We start from the raw sequence: 16,616 nt of genomic DNA, 5'->3' as shown, positions 1-16,616 counted from the left end.
GAATAGTGATGTAAATAATCTATTATTACTATTTAGTAAGGGTAGCAAGCGATACACTGGGCATATAAAGCTAATCAGGAGACAATAGGCCGGATTCCGAGCTTTACGCAATGCCGATATTTACGCAGATCGATCGATTGTTAGCCATTGTGCAAGCGCAAATGTCGCACTGCGTACATGTAGCAACTGTATTGCGATTACGTCCGCACAGAGGATACACTTGAGTGACAGGTAATCAGCGTTTGGGGGTGGTAATGGGAGGGTGGTTAGAAAAACGCTGGCGTGTCTGACCGTTTAAACTCAATTTCATGGGCGTGCATAAATTAGTCATTGAGCTCTCCTTGGCAGCATGAGAACTCTAAGCAGGTCAGTAGAGCCGCAGAGTTTGAGGCAGGTTAAACTTGACCTGCAGGCTGCATGACTGCCCCGATTTGCGTCGATGTTACCGATATTTACGCTGTAGCGCTTCGTCGGACAGAAATGATAAGGCAGCAGTAGGCGTCGCTTTGCTCGTGTAAGCTTTTGGAAACAGTATATTTTCGCTATTGCGGTCCGTAAGAGACGGCAGCTGCAATATAATATTACTGCCCCTTTAAGTCCTGCAGCCGGAACTAGCGAAGACGAGGTGGCGCGCTGCTTAGTACATTTATCCCAAGGGTTTGCATATGTCACCAATTTACCTGTTTACAGTCATAGGTCAGTCTATTCCTGATGTGTCTGTGCTTTCAATGATGCCGTAGGCCTCTCACAAGTCTGTCACCAGCTTTGTTCTATTGGGGGACAGAATTCCCCATCAAACCTCCTGGAAGAAAAAGGCGGGAAGGTGACTATGGAGCTTATTCAATCCCGGTTGTTAGCTCTACGAGCTCGCGACCGGGTCGATGTTGCTCCAGTACACATGCGCACGATGGAGCCGGCTCCGTCGTGCGCATGCGCGAGACCCGGCTAACGACGGGTGATCCGTCGTTAGGGGTCTCGTAGCAGACGGGGCGAGCTGTCAATGTTGAGTGACAGCTCGCCCCGTTTGCTGGGCGGGCCGGGGGTGTGCCCGTCCAAATGGAGGTGTTCCTGTTCCGCATGCCGTTTGGGGGCGGGCCCACTGACATCATCAGTGATGTCAGTGGGGAGCTTCCTGCTCAAACAGAGCAGGAAGCTCCCTGGGGCTTAAGGTTGACAAGACCCTACTTTAGGGTCTCATCGTAAGCCCCGATGGTCGCGATGGTCTTGACCATCGCGACCATCACCCTTAGCGGTCGGTAGAGCTGTGGGTGTTAGCCCACAGCCTAACGACCGACATGGAGGCGGACGTTCAGGATGCAAGCGGCCGCCCTGTTTCAGAACGACCGCTTGCATCCTACGACCGCCTCTGAATGAGGCTCTATATGTAATGTGAGGGATTCTCACTTTGCCACTGGTGGAGGAAGAATATGTACAGGATTGCTGTACACATTACATGGACAGGTAAGGGCAGTAGAGAAAAGGAATAATGGAGACGGTTGGACAATGAATAGCTCCTCTCCTGTGTGGTAAGTTCTCCAAGTAGTCTACCTAAATAAATCTAGACAAATCATGTCTGCGCGCGCCGGAAAGGGGGCGTGGCTTCCTGGAAAAGGGGCGGGTCCAATTGAAAACGGGGCGGAGCCTAGCGGCTTCCCCCGTTTTCGTCACTTTGGGGGCGTGCCCAGCACTCTCCGAGATGCTGGGTAGCCCCCGCAGAAGAGAACAGATGCCGTGCGCATGCGCACGGCATCTGTTCTCCTCCTGCACAAACGCTGCTCTGCTATGCAGGGCAGCGGTTTGTGCTTTCCCCAACTTCCCCCCCACCGCGGGACACTGCGGCCCGCGGGCGGGACAGTCCCAAAAAAACGGGACAGCGGGACAGTTGGGAGGTATGGACAAATGGATATCAAAAGGTAAAAAGTATATAAGAAATACAGTGTTAGGGGTATATTTACTATAGTGCAGGTTTTTAGAAAGGAGATGTTGCCCATAGCAACCAATCAGATTATACTTAACATTTATCTAACACCTTCTAGAAGATAATAGCTAGAAACTGATTGGTTGCTATGGGCAAAATCTCCACTTCTAAAAACCCACACTTTAGTAAATATACCACTTAGATTCCTTTTAATGACCCAAACAACTCGGGGTGGACCTAAGTTTATTGGAGACGACGGGATTTGTGTCTTACCAGTGGAAGAGGTTGCTACCGTGGCTCCTGCCCTGTCACAAGGGGGAGCCGGTTATCATCAAATATTGGGGGTTGCGTCTTTATAACTGAACTGCTCTTCACAAACTTATCACAAACAGTAACGAATAAAGGCTACAAAGTCTGACGATTTTCCAGGTAGGAAACGCCCATTGACACTATAAAAAATAAGTCAATAAATAAAAACTGACCTTTGTTGTGGTCAGCGTGTGAGGTAAGTGTTTCTGGCATAGAGCTGGCAGACATCTAATTGGCGCTGAGGAGTATAAAACAGATCACTTTTTTTTTTTTTTCTTCTAAACTATTTTTATTGAGACACTGCACATATTCACAAATAAAAACGTCAAAACAAGTATCACGAAAAGTATGCAGTTACACAGGATACAATACATACATAGAACATTGTCATTATGAACATAAAACATTAACATCCTAATCACCAGAGAACTATAATATTCAGACAAATATTTTGTGACAGTAATTTTCGTGAAGTCACATCATACATCTTGTTTATAAATCAATACAGTACTCCAAATAATATTTGAGACTTTCAACGTCTGAAAAATACAACCAAAAACAAATATAAACTAAAAGGAAAGAAACAACAACCAAAAAAAAATAAAAACTCTCTCTCGATCCTCCCCCCCCACCCCCAGAAGAACCATAGCTCCTCTTGCGTCCTGTATAAACACATTAGGTAGTGATAGAATTGATATCAATTGGGGGATCATTTCCGATGGTCTGAAGTGTAAACCAAGGTGTATCTTTCACACTATAATAAATTTGATGCCGCATGTCTAGTGATAACGTAGATATATACGACTCCCACATATCAAAAAATTTCTCTACTTTAGTCTCCTTTTCTAAGACTACCTCCTAAAACAGATCACTTAAGGTCGTTATACAGTGTCAAATCTGATCACTAGCTATGGCCAGAGTTCTTTATTGGTCACTCGCAGGCTTGTTTGTTAAAACCTACATATGATCATGTGTGTAAAGAAGGAGACACGGGAAACATATATATGTACCACAAGCATCTCCATCTCTTCTTTATTTAACAGAGCAGCCCACATTTATAGGTTCCGTCTAACACATCTGGTATTCATTATCTGCAGTGAGACTATAGCTCTGTTTAAACATTGGAATCGCATACCTCACCATATATGTACATATGCTTTTCTCTGCACATATAACAGGGTCTGTACAATGAATTAACTCCATCCTGTCCTGTGCACCCACCCTCCATGCATACATGGCATACAAAATGGATTCTTATTCCAAAATGGCTTCTACATATTCCCCCCTTTCGATTCAAATGTTACATACTATTGTCTTTCTAGCTTACCTAGCCATGGCCCACCCCCTATGTAGCTGGTCCCTACTTCACACAACAAGTTATCCCTCCTAACGAGGTAGCTGCATGGGGCAGAGCCCATTCAAGACCACATAGGTGATGAGTCTCTCAGTTCCTATAGTCCTGTATCTTCTTTTCATCCGTATTCTTGTAAAAGCCTTCAATTATTGCCATACATTGTTCACATAAGTCTCTGCAAAGCAATGGCTCTCTTGTCCTTCAAATTGCTCAAAAGTTCTGGGTATGTCCATGTAGCAGGATCATAGTTGTCTTTGACAATTCTTTAGACGCTTTAAACCTAGAACAGTAATCAAGTGTAAGTATTTTCCTTATCAGTCATATATCTATCCTGACAATCATGTAGATGACTAGTAATTTCAATCCTTTAGCTATTAACATGAAAATACCTGAAAACTATTCTTCTGTTCCCTTGAACCAACTTGACATATTCAACCATGTAAACCATCCATTACAATCAATGTCATACTCTGGATTATTGTGCATCTTCCTAAACTGGTCATTCAATTTCTTAACTTTCTCTAAGTGTACATATATTGGGTCAGATAAATTATCAGCTATATAATTACAGCAAACAGGTCTCACTATTTTACACATACTTCCCTGTGTAGCTGTGAGATACTCAAGGATCAGCCAAAACTATCCCAAAACCTTCACCTGGAATTTCAATTCATTATTAATTATTTCAAACACATCAAATATTTATCTGTAACAGTATTACATAGACTGGCTAAAACTTCTATAATGTGACCATTCTTTACACTAGGTCTGGATATTGATAAAACTGGAAACAAAACTATAACAAGAACGAAGCATAGTATACAGTACATCCTCACAAGCCTTTGTCTGGCTTAAGGCCTAGCAACATATATATCTAGTCATAACTTCATATTACTCCAACTCCCCTTATATAATGATCTTGCAGTGTGAGGCGAATCCAAATTTTCTTTTCTGACGCCTTTACTGCCATTGGAGTAGTTAGGAGAACTTGATAAGCACCTTGTATGTGGGTCCTAGGACTTTTCCCTTAGATGCTTCTTTATCACGACCCAATCACCTGGTTGCTGTTTGTAGGTGCTGCAATTGAATTGGGATGTAGAACATAAGAGAACACCTGGTGGTGGACTTTGGTTAGTTTCAGTGGCGTAACTAGGGTATTTGGAGCCCAGGGCAAATTTGAAAAGGGAGCCCCCCCCCCCCAACATACCGATATGAGCGCGTGCCGAAGGCGCGTGGCGAAAAAAATGGTCGTGGTCACTTAAAAATGGGGCGTGTCAACATGACACACCCCTTTATTTTCACGCTGAATATTCCTATCCATATGCACCTTAACCCCAGTAGTACCCCTTATACAGTACCCCCAGTATGCAGTTGTGGTCCCTCTTATGCAGGCCCATAGTAGTGCCCCTTATACAGTATCCCCAGTAGTGGTCCCCCTTATACAGCCCCCAATTAGTTCCCCTTACTCAGTGCCCCCAGTAGTGGTACCCCCAAATGCAGTGCCCTATGTAGTGTTCCCCCTTATGCAGGGCCCCCAGTAGCAGTCCCCACAATGCAGTGCACCCAGTAGCGGTATCCCCTTATGCAGTGCCCTTTATATAGTGCCCCCAGTAGTAGTCCCCCCCCTATGCAGTGCCCTTTTTTATATAGTGCCCCCAGTAGCAGTCTCCCCCTATGCAGTGCCCTTTATATAGTGCCCCCAGCAGTAGTCCCCCCCATGCAGGTTTCCCAGTAGTGGTCCCCCTTATGCAGGCACCCAGTAGTGATCCCCCCTATCTAGTGCCCCCTGTAGTGGTCCCCGCAGTGGCCCTAGCAGTAAGCCCCTTATATAGTGCGCCCAGCAGTAGTCCCCCTCCCCTCCCATGCAGTGCCCCCAGTAGTGGTCCCCCTGATGCAGGCTCCCAATAGTGACCCCCCCTATCCAGTGGTCCCTGTAGTGGTCCTTCCTGTTATTGCCCCCAGTTGTGGTCCCCCCAGTGCAGTGCCCCTAGTAGTAGGCCCCTTTTATAATGCCCCCAGTAGTAGTTCCCCCCCAAGTAGTGGTCCCCAGTTGAGGTTCCCCCTCCCGATTAAGTGTCCCCTGTAATAGCCCACCCCAGTAGAGGTCCTCCCAATAATGGTGATCCCAGTAATAGCCCCCCCCAGTAGAGGACCTCCTAATAATGGTGCCCCCAGTAATAGCCCCCCCCAGTAGAGGTCCTCCTAATGATGGTGCCCCCAGTAATAGCCCCCCCAGTAGAGGTCCTCCCAATAATGGTGCCCCCAGTAATAGCCCCCCCACCAGTAGAGGTCCTCCTAATAATGGTGCCCCCAGTAGTAGCCACCCCCCCCCATTATGCCCCCACCCCAGTAGAGGTCCCCTCAGTGGTAGCCACCCCCGTTGTGCCCCCAGTAGTGCTGACAGGTTTTTAAAAATATATATATAAAAACTTACTTACCTGAATCCACGCTGCTGCTGCTGCTCCTCCAGTTTGCGACGCCGCTCCCGCCAGTCCTCCCGGGCTGGCGCGCTCAGCATAATGGGACAGACGTCATGACGTCTGTCCCATTACCCACTGCAGGAGCCGGACGGAAGTCCGGCTCTTGCAGTGGGTGCTGCTGTAGTCAATGAGAGTCTATCTGACTCTCATTGGCTGCTGTTTAACACATGCATCGCCGCCAGCGCTGGCGGTGATGCGTGTGTTATGCACAGCCTGAGCCCGTCTCCTGGCGCTATTGGGCAAGCGCTCAGGGGGAGAGAACGGGCTCAGGTGTGCAGCGCAGGACCGGCGCTGGAAGCCTAGCGCCGGGTCCTGTGTAAATGTGTAACGCTGACCGCACTCACTGCGGTCAGCGCTACACTGGCTAACTAGGGCAGGCCAGACCGTGGCCGGCGGCGCCCCCCCCGCGCCGCCGGTCCAACGGAGCCCAGGGCAAGCACCCCGCTCGCCCTGCCCTAGTTACGCTACTGGTTAGTTTCTATTATATAAGCATCACATATTGAATCAAGTCACCATGCTCATATTTGTAACTCTTGTAGGAAATCGCATCTTGTTCTAACAGCTATACTAAATAGTATTCCATAAGCTATCATACTACATTTCACACTGGGAAAGTTCTTGACTAACAATCAAACTTTTCATAGTTCAATTTGACTGTATAATTCAGTCTTTACACTCTATCATTGCTTTGGGTCCTATTTATTCTCAGATTCTCCAAGATACATTCTAAAAATGTCTTTAATAAGATGTGTACCTTTGTCACTCTCTACTACCTCAAGTACTTCACATGTACGAATTACTTCTGTCATTTATTTTCCTTTTTTCCTATTGTTCCTATTGTGTTTGCTACCCTGCAAGACCATAGTCAATTTGACAACAGGTCTGAGCACAGAACATACCCAACACTTAACCAACTATATAAAATCAATCTTTCGTCTCTGGAAGGAATAACATCTGTGAGGTACTCCTTTCTTTCTTCTTCTAGTACCGTGATCACTTTTCCTTGGCTGTGCAATGATTAGGGGTAGGCTTATGCAGCCTAACTGAAGTCTGGGGCTATCCAGTGCTTCTTGGCTATTTTTACCATAGCATCTCTTATGAGTGCTTCCATGAAGTATTTGGGCTTAGACTGAGAATAGTGCACGTGGCAGACAGAGGTGGTGCTTAACCATCCATCCATCACCCGAAGTCGTGCAAGTCATTTCCAAGTTATACTTCTGAGGAACCTGTAACTGCAACTTTTAACAAAATCAGGTTCAATTTTTCTGCTGTTTCCGCCAATATCAAAATATCAGGTAGGTATATTACTGTAGCCAGTTTGGCCAACCTTGTTTGCTGGAGCAGTTCCTCTTCTGGGGTATGTTCTCTGATATGTGCTTTTGACCTTACTTAAAACTAAATTTGTCGGCATTTGAAAAGCAGCAAACAAAAAATCTAATACAAACTATGTATAATCTATCTATAATTTATAATAATATGACCTATCAAAAAAGATTTCATTAATTCAAAACAATCATTATCATTAAAGAAAGATGAAAAATAAAAAAAGTAATCATAATTTTCATCTTCCTGTGTCTCACTAGTCCCCTGTGGTTGCTAGCTGAATTACATATAGTATTTGCATTAGGGATGTGCAGTCTCAGACCCTTCCAATTTGCATATGCTGTGCTGCTGGATCTTCTCTCATATGCCAGCATCATCCCCCCACAGTACATTTCCTCCCTCCTCTTGAATACATGAGAAACAAAGCGACATCTGGATTCAATCTTAACTAACTGCTGTAATGTAGCAGAGTTAACACAAGAACTAAGGCCCTGATTCAGAGCCGGACGCTCTGACCAGAGCGCTCGCTCTGAATCAGGGCCCACCTCCATAAATATGGAGCGTCCTCCTGGACGCTCGTATAGCTGTGGGTCACCACCCACAGCATATACGAGCGTGCAGGATGATGGTCGCGATGGTCTTGACCATCGCGACCATCGCCAGTGCGAGCTGAAGCCTGCAGTTGAGTTTCTCAACCGCAAGGCCAGGAGTGATTTTGTCTCTATCAGAGCCAAAATCACTCCCACTGACATCACTAATGATGTCAGTGGGGCCGGCTTCTGATGGTAGGCGTTCCCTTGGGAACGCCTCCGTCTGGCAGGCACGCCCCCGGCATGCCCACCAAAGGGGGCGTGCTGTCAATCACCATCGACAGCACGCCCCCTTTGGTCAGACACAACGAGCGAAGGAAAGTCCTTCGCTCGTCGCGTCTCGCGCATGCGCACGACGGAGCTCCCTCCATCGTGCGCATGCGCAGTGCACACCATCGACCCACTTGCGAGCGGACAGCCGCTCGCGAGTGGGTCTGAATCAGGCCCTAAGTTACAGTACTTTTTTTTTGTAAACTCTTTTTATTGAGCAAATCACAGAGAAAACAGTACATTCCAATATTCAAAAATAAGGATTAACACATAACATACTTTTATAATGGGTTCTGTACTATTTCAGAATAATAATATGATATAATAGAAGATTTTCTCATTATAAGAAAAGAAGGAATATAGAAGCAAGAGAAAAATCTTGCAGCAACGGTGTGGCAATCCGTTTAAAAAATAGAGAAAAAATAAAGAGGAAAAAGGAAAAGAAAGACTTTAGGACAGAGAAAGGAGAATAAGAGGAGAAGAGAATGGGTGGACTCCATATAGGATTACTTTCTTTCAAACTAAACATAATAGAGAAAAAATATAAAAGGAAAAATTAATTGTTAAATGGAGAGGAAACATTTTGGTATGTCAGCCAAGGGGACCATATTTTATCAAAGGTTTTGGATGTATTACGTAATAAAGCTGTCATATATTCCATCTTGTATATATACCAGATACGTGATAATATTGCCTGCATCGGAGAGGGATGAGGGTTTTTCCAATCCGCTGCAATTTGGCAGGTCATAGCAGACACTATATGTCGGAATAACCTATTCTGAAACCAGGACAGAGAAGGCAGATCCAAGGGAAGTAGAAAATGCCGAGGATCAGAGGGAATCGTAATATCAAAGAGGTGCGAGAGGAGAGCGAGAACCTCCTGCCATATACTAGTGAGTTTGGGACAAGTCCACCAGATATGCATAAAACTGCCCCCTCCACAGCAACCCCTCCAACATCTATCCGAAGCATCGGGAAACATTACTTGTAGCCGCGATGGTACATAATACCATCGGTATAGCAATTTATAAACATTTTCCTTAATTTTGACGCAAATAGAGCTGGTGGCAGCATTGTCCCAGATCTCCGTCCAATCCTCAGCATCTATAGAGTGTCCCAAATCCCGTTCCCACGCTAACTCATGAGGGTCTCGATTGGAGCTTACTTCTTCCCCTAGTAAGGAATAAATAGTAGAAATAAGACCCCTAGTGGAGGGTCTTCTCCAACATAAAGACTCAAAAGAAGTCAAAGGTCTGCTAATCAGAATCGAGCTAGTTTTGGAGTGGAAATGTCTAATTTGTAGGAACCGGAAAAAATCTTTGGATGGAACTGCCACTCTATCCCGGAAATCAGAAAATTGTGGGAAATTAGTATCTATAGTGATATCATTTACATAATAGATATTGCTCGATGACCAGGCAGTAAAAGATGACTTACATAAACCAGGAGGAAAAGACGGATTATGAAGTAGTGGTATCAAAGGGGACGGGGCTGGAGCTAACTTAAAACATCTATTGGTTAAATCCCAAATTGCTAAAGAACGAGAAATTACAGGGTGAGAAGAAACTGTCCGGGGGCGATGAATCTTAGGTAACCATAAGAGGGGGGATACAGTAGCCAGTCCCAGCTCCTCGGCCTCAATAGCCACCCAGACCTTCCCCGCACCGAAGTTACACCACTGAGCACAATGAGAGAGCTGCGCAGCATAGTAATATTTCTTAAAATCAGGAATACCCAAACCCCCACCCCTGGAGGGCCGCTGAAGCAACTTTAGTCTGATCCGCGGGCGTTTCCGGTTCCATATGAAATATGAGGTTTGGAACTGAAGGAATTTGAACACGTATGGAGGGATGTAAATTGGAAGGGTCTGAAATAGATACAAGAGCCGAGGGAGAACGCTCATCTTAACTGAATGTATTCTACCTATCCAAGAAATAAAATAATTGGACCAGTCACACAAATCAGACTTAATACAATCTAGAAGGCGGGGAAAGTTTGCCTGAAACAGCTGATGATGATGATGAGTTAAGAAAACACCAAGATATTTAATCTTTTTTTTATGCCAGGTACAAGGGAGCATGGCCTCCAGTGTTTGCTTTAGGGTAGCAGGGATATAGAAATCAAGAACTTCAGTCTTGGTGACATTAATTTTATAACCCGAGTGTTGGGAATATGAATTTATTTCCTCTAAAAGTGAATTTAGGGATCGAGCTGGGTCAGTGAGAGAGACTAAAATATCGTTGGCATATAATGTGATTTTATATTCCGAGGGGCCAGTGGATACTCCCGAGATAGCTCTATTACAACGGATCTTTGCCGCCAGGGGTTCCATAATAAGAGCAAATATTAAGGGAGAGAGGGGACAACCCTGCCGAGTACCGTTAGTTATCCCAAAACTAGAGGAGTAGACACCATTAACCGAAACTCGTGCTGTGGGGGCACGGTAAAGTGCCACAATGCCATCTAAAAATTTGCCTGAAAATCCCATTTTTGTCTAGGACAGCGAATATGAAGGGCCAGGAAATGCGGTCGAAGGCCTTCTCCGCGTCTAGAGCTAAAATCAGAGAAGGAAGTTTCCTTTTATGAATAGAATGTATCAGATCAATGGCCCGTCTGGTGTTGTCCGATGCCTGAAGTCCAGGTATAAACCCGACCTGATCCGGATGTATCAAATAAGAAAGCAAAGGAGCTAACCGAGACGCTAAGATTTTAGCATAAATTTTCAGGTCGACGTTTAATAATGAAATCGGTCTATAGTTAATACAATGAGTAGGATCACGATCAGGTTTAGGGATCACTACAATGTCGGCCCGAGTTGTATCAGGAGCAAAAGAAGCGCCCTCCAAAATATCATTAAATAGAGATGTAAGATGTGGGGCAAGTTCCTTTGCAAACAGTTTATAAAATTGGGCTGTAAACCCATCGGGGCCCGGGGCGGCAGAGGAACGCATTGATCTAATAGCAGCTATTGTCTCTTCATCTGAAATACGGTCATTGAGAGTAGATAATTGGGATTCTGAGAGCCTGGGAAGGAAAGTAGAGGACAAATATGAGCGCACCCCCTCGGCTCCAGCAGAAGTGGGATAAGAAGAATCTGATAAGTTATAAAGGGAACTATAAAAGGTCCGAAACTCCTCAGCCATAACCTCAGGATCATAAGTTAGAGAACCAGAAGATGGAGAGTGTAGTTTGTCTATCGCACCTAATGCTTGTCTGCGACGCAGTTTATTGGCTAATAAAGAATCAATTTTGTCAGATTTATCATAAAAGCGTTGACAAAGTTTTTGCAAGATAAGCGCAGCGCGACGAGACAGAAGGGCATTAAGCTGACCTCGTAGTTTCTCAATTTGGGTTAGCACGGAGGCGCTAGGGGATGTTTTATGTTGAATCAATAGTACTGAAATTTGTGACTCAAGGGAATGAATTTCTTGTGCAGCCGCTTTCCTAACCGCTGAGGTTTTAGAAATAAGAAAACCCCGTATAGTAGCCTTATGGGCTTCCCAGAGGATACTAGAGGAAATATCAGGAGAGGTATTCTCCTCAAAATAGCGGGTCATCGCCAATTTTATTTCTAGCAGAGCGGGGGGATGTAGTAAAAGGAAGTCATCAAGACGCCAGTTACGCTTCCTACGAGGAGAGCGATGTACATCTAAAAGAATATAGACACCTGCATGGTCTGTCCATGTAAAGGGGGAAATACCGGCTTCCGTAACCAGAGAGGTAATAGTGGAGGAAATGTGGATCATATCTATCCTGGAATAATGTTGGTGTGGAGCTGAAAAATGAGTATAGTCTTTGCTGTGAGGATGTTTAAGACGCCAGGTATCACTAAGGCCATAATGTTTAAGGGAGGCCAGGAGAGTACGAGAAGCTCTAGGAAGAGACATCCCCGAGGAGTTTGAAGGCGGGTTCGATCTGTCTAACAGGGGGTCAATAATGGTATTAAAATCCCCACACAGAATAATATGGCCCTGCGCAACTCTGCTAATACGCCTGAACAGAGAATCAAAGAATTGGGGCTGGTCTTGATTAGGAGCGTACACTGACACCAGAGTGAAAATCTCAGTACGGAGAGTACCGATCACTATAAGAAATCTACCCTCTGGGTCTGTCACAGTTTTAATGTGGACAAAAGGGATATTACGCCTAATTAAAATGGCTACCCCACGTTTTTTACAATTCGCTGAAGCAAAGAAGGTCTGGGCAAACCACCTACCTCGGAGCTGAGAATGCGGGCCCGTAAGATGCGTCTCTTGTAGAAATGCAACATCGGCTTTCTCCCTCCTACAAGCCCCCAAGAGAACAATACGTTTCTTAGGAGAATTAAGACCGTTTACATTAACTGATAGCAATTTAAGAGACATGGAAAAATATATAAAGAGGTGCTACAGACATAACACACAGATATAATAAGTCAAAAATTTGGCCCAAATAGAGCCACCCTTAGAGACAGAAAGAAAAAAAAAAGGGGGAAAAGAAACAGAAGAGAGCCACAGAGATAGAAAGGCACACAAAAAAAAAGAGAGAAACAGAGAACCCATTTGGGTAACAACCCTGGTAAATTGGGTCCCAATCAAGAACCGCAATAATATCAATCAACATAACATTAATCAAAAATATTAAAGGGAGCATGGGGGGTAGTGAAAGGACCGTCCAATAGAATCAGGACTGCCTGGACCCTTAAATATAAGATCGGCTAAAACCAAATCTAACAAAAATCCCTGTAAAACAGGGATCATAAACCTGTGTCAATATATAGAAACAAAACAAAAAAAAAAAAAAAAGGGGGGGGGGAAGGAAAATGGGAAAGACAAGGGGAAAAGAGAAAAATTATCTAAACATCGTGATATTCATACAAATAATAACTATGTATGTCGCAGAGAACCAAAAGGGGAGGACTGTTCCTCCTAGCAAAATTCAAAAAGAACATTGTAGGGAGCTTAAACTCTATTATAAAGAGAGTATACACCAGGGAGTGACCGAACAGTTCAAGTGGGGTCACAGTCCTTAGCATGGTGACGGGAGACCCTGGTCCAGTCCGGTGAAGGAGGATGGGAGCGTTGAGGTTTGGGAGAGGCTGCAGCAGTCACCGGATCAGAAGTCGGTGTCGGAAGATTAAGCTTGGCTAATAAATCTTGACCTTGAGTGAGGGTCTTGACACTATGCACAGTGTTGTTTGCCGAAACCTGAAGCATAAAGGGGAATCCCCAGCGATATTGGATTTGATGCTGCCGTAGAATCTTAGTGACTGGCTGAAGATCCCGCCGTTTCTGAATAGTAGAGGGAGCCAGGTCCTGGAAGATTTGTAACTGCATATCTTGGAAAGGAATCACTGGAGAGTCTCGAGTAGCTGATAAGATCCGTTCCTTTGTACGAAAATAGTGCAGGCGAACTATGACGTCTCTAGGAGGTTGAGTAGGAGAGGGCTTCGATCGGAGTGCTCTATGGGCTCTATCACATAAACAATCTTCATTTGTAAGGGCTGGAACTAAGTGTTGAAAAAAGTATTTTAGAAATGACGGTAAGGGGGGACCAAGGATTGATTCTGCTATATTACGGATACGTAAGTTGTTGCGACGGGAACGATTCTCTTGGTCCTCTTGTCTTTCTTTGAGTGTCTCCATCTCATCATGAAGTCTAGAGAGTTCTTTATCAAGACAAATTTGGGAGCGGCATAAGTCGTCCGATTTAGATTCCAGCGCGTCCGTTCTGTTGCCAAGAGATGTCAATTCTGATTTAAATTCTGTTATAGCTTTTGACAGTTCTTGCTTGAATGCGGATTGAACTCCCTCCAACAAACCAGTCATAACCGCTTGAATTTGAGGATCAATACCAGCTTCGGATGAGCAAGGGGAGGAGGGGGATTCTGGGGGTAATGACGAACTCTGTGAACCCTTGGATTTAGATCCGAAGAAGTTTGCAGAGGATGGTGGAGGTTTCTTACCTCTCTGCGACATAGTGAAATAATACAAAAAAAAAAAAACTACGGTATAAAAAGTGAGACACAGGGCTCTACAATAATAATCCAGGCAAGTTGGGTGATAATATTAAGCGAACATCTTTAACTCCAAAGAAGCACCATCCAGGAGAACTCTAGCCTCAGAAAAAAAGAGTGTGAGAGGCTGGCAGAAAATATGGAGGTTCGCTAATTGTGGCTGCAATTAGTACTTGATGTAATTATCACAGAAGACCACAAGAGGGAGCCAGCGTAGAGTAAATGGCAAATATCCACCAGCACTAAAGTAAAAAATGTCAGGGCAAGAGCAGGCTAAGTAGCTGATATGGATTGAACCTGTTAGGCTAGTGAAAAATAAACTGGATATGTGTAGGTGGTCATATAGGAGCTCCAGACATAGAGAGAAAGGCCAACAGGTCACGTGACAATGGAGCAGGTGGAGCAGTGGTATATAGAAATACAATATAATCTCCCCTCAGGGACTCACCACCCTCCCCTTACTCCAGGGAGTCACAGGCAGCAGATATTCCTGTCAGCAAGCGGGGTTGCACTGCTAGTATCCCGGCAGCAATAACCAGCAGCAGCAGCATCAGCGTGAGAGAAAATCAAAGATGGCCGCCGGAGGCTTCAGAACGCTGGGGCTTCCTCCCAGAGATGTCTCCCGGGAGTCCCCAGGAGCAGGAACACCAGCCCTGACACAACAGCGGGGCAGCCGAGGCTAGAGGGCCGGAGAGGGGTCATGTGATGTGTGGCAGGCAGGACTCCGTCGGGCGCTCACCACAGAGATGACGCCGCCGGAAGTCCACAGCCGCCAGTCCGTGCGCTCCAGTCCCTGGCTCAAAGGGCAGCAGGCCAGCTGCAACCCGCGGAAGCGCCTATTGCACCTCCCGATTCCGCAGCTCTCAACCGCTGGGCCAGTGACAAACCAGGGGAAGGTAATCAAGGGTCTGGAGGTCTCCGCTGACCGGGATGGGGCTATAGAGGCTAGATTTCCTCTGTGCTGGCCCCGAGCTCTAACGAGATGCGGCTTCCTCCATTAACGGTCAGTGCTCTTACCTATCTTACTTTACACGTCACCTTTCTCATTATAGCCCTGGGTTGCTATAGGCAACATCACTTTTAAAACTCACTTCTAAAAACTCTCACTTTAGTAAATGTACCCCAGAGACTCAAAATCAAATATTTCAGGTTTTCGAAAACTCAGACTTGTTCCTCCTCAGGAGACTAAAGCTGGGCATCCACTATACAATTTTCTGTTACATCAACAGTGTAAAATCTAGCTATAGCAACCTGGTTACTCCTCTGAGCCCAATATTAAAGATTCCGATTTTATCGACTCCTAACCAAAGGGTGTGTTATATATATTATCTTCGTATTATTATATTTCTTTGTTTGTAGATATAATTGGTTTCTGTCTGATATATATATACATATACGGACCGAAGAATTCTTTTCCCTCCCTCTATTGTTTTTCCTTTGTCTGGTGTCTTCCCCTATAGATCTACTATTTTCAATTTTGATTGGCATATTTACTAAACTATGGGTTTATTCAATTCAAAGGCAGTAACACAATGCAGTCCTTATATTTATATTCATGTCTAAGTGTGAATTGTTATACATATAGAGGTTGGGACACCTCTTATTTGGAGCTGCTAAGGGGACATCAAGGATAATCTCCAGAGCGCTGCACATAGAGTTTAAAACATTCTGACCGCCAGCCTAATATGTGGTCCTATATTTTCGACCACAAAAACAGCATAGGTTACCAGGAGATGAGTCCGTAGGCTCCCTCCCCGGCAATTGCCGCCCGCACATGCATGGTCAGCAGGCCGCATATGCGTGGTCAGCGCGCCAGGTTCCTGAAGAAGTGATCACGTTAGCGACCACTTCACATCTCACACATGGAGGAACATCCCTGCATGTGTTTTATGATCCATCCGGGCAATCCTTCATTTTTTATTGCTGCGATAAGAAATTAAATTTATCGGGTCTAAACCCCAATGATTAATAAATATGAATCTCTCACTCACAGAGGAGTTGGTAGACACTGGTAATTGCAGCCCGGTCACTGCAGGGGGCGCCCTATTATAGTGCAGTGACATGATACTTTGAGGTCAATCCAATTAGGTGCGAGCTGCGAGCTGCTGTTTTCTCTGCGAATTCGCATAGTGAATTCATTTTGCAATCCAATTAGCAACTTGCACTAAACCAGAGTAAACTCGAATTTTTCCATGGAAATGACGGAAAGGGAAAATCTTTATTTTAAGGTTAAAATGTCAGGACACCGTGCAGAACCCCTTGTACACCCCCCATCCTAATGATTAATTAGGCAATTGGAAGTTTCTAATTGACTTAATTAGTCCAAAAATTACATATTATCTTTGAGGTTAAAAAAATGGCTTTAAATTACCCCAAA

Source organism: Taudactylus pleione, unplaced genomic scaffold (assembly GCF_031769625.1).
Source record: "Taudactylus pleione unplaced genomic scaffold, aTauple2 ptg000537l, whole genome shotgun sequence".
Taxonomy (NCBI): domain Eukaryota; kingdom Metazoa; phylum Chordata; class Amphibia; order Anura; family Myobatrachidae; genus Taudactylus; species Taudactylus pleione.
Note: the sequence above shows the minus strand (reverse complement) of the source record.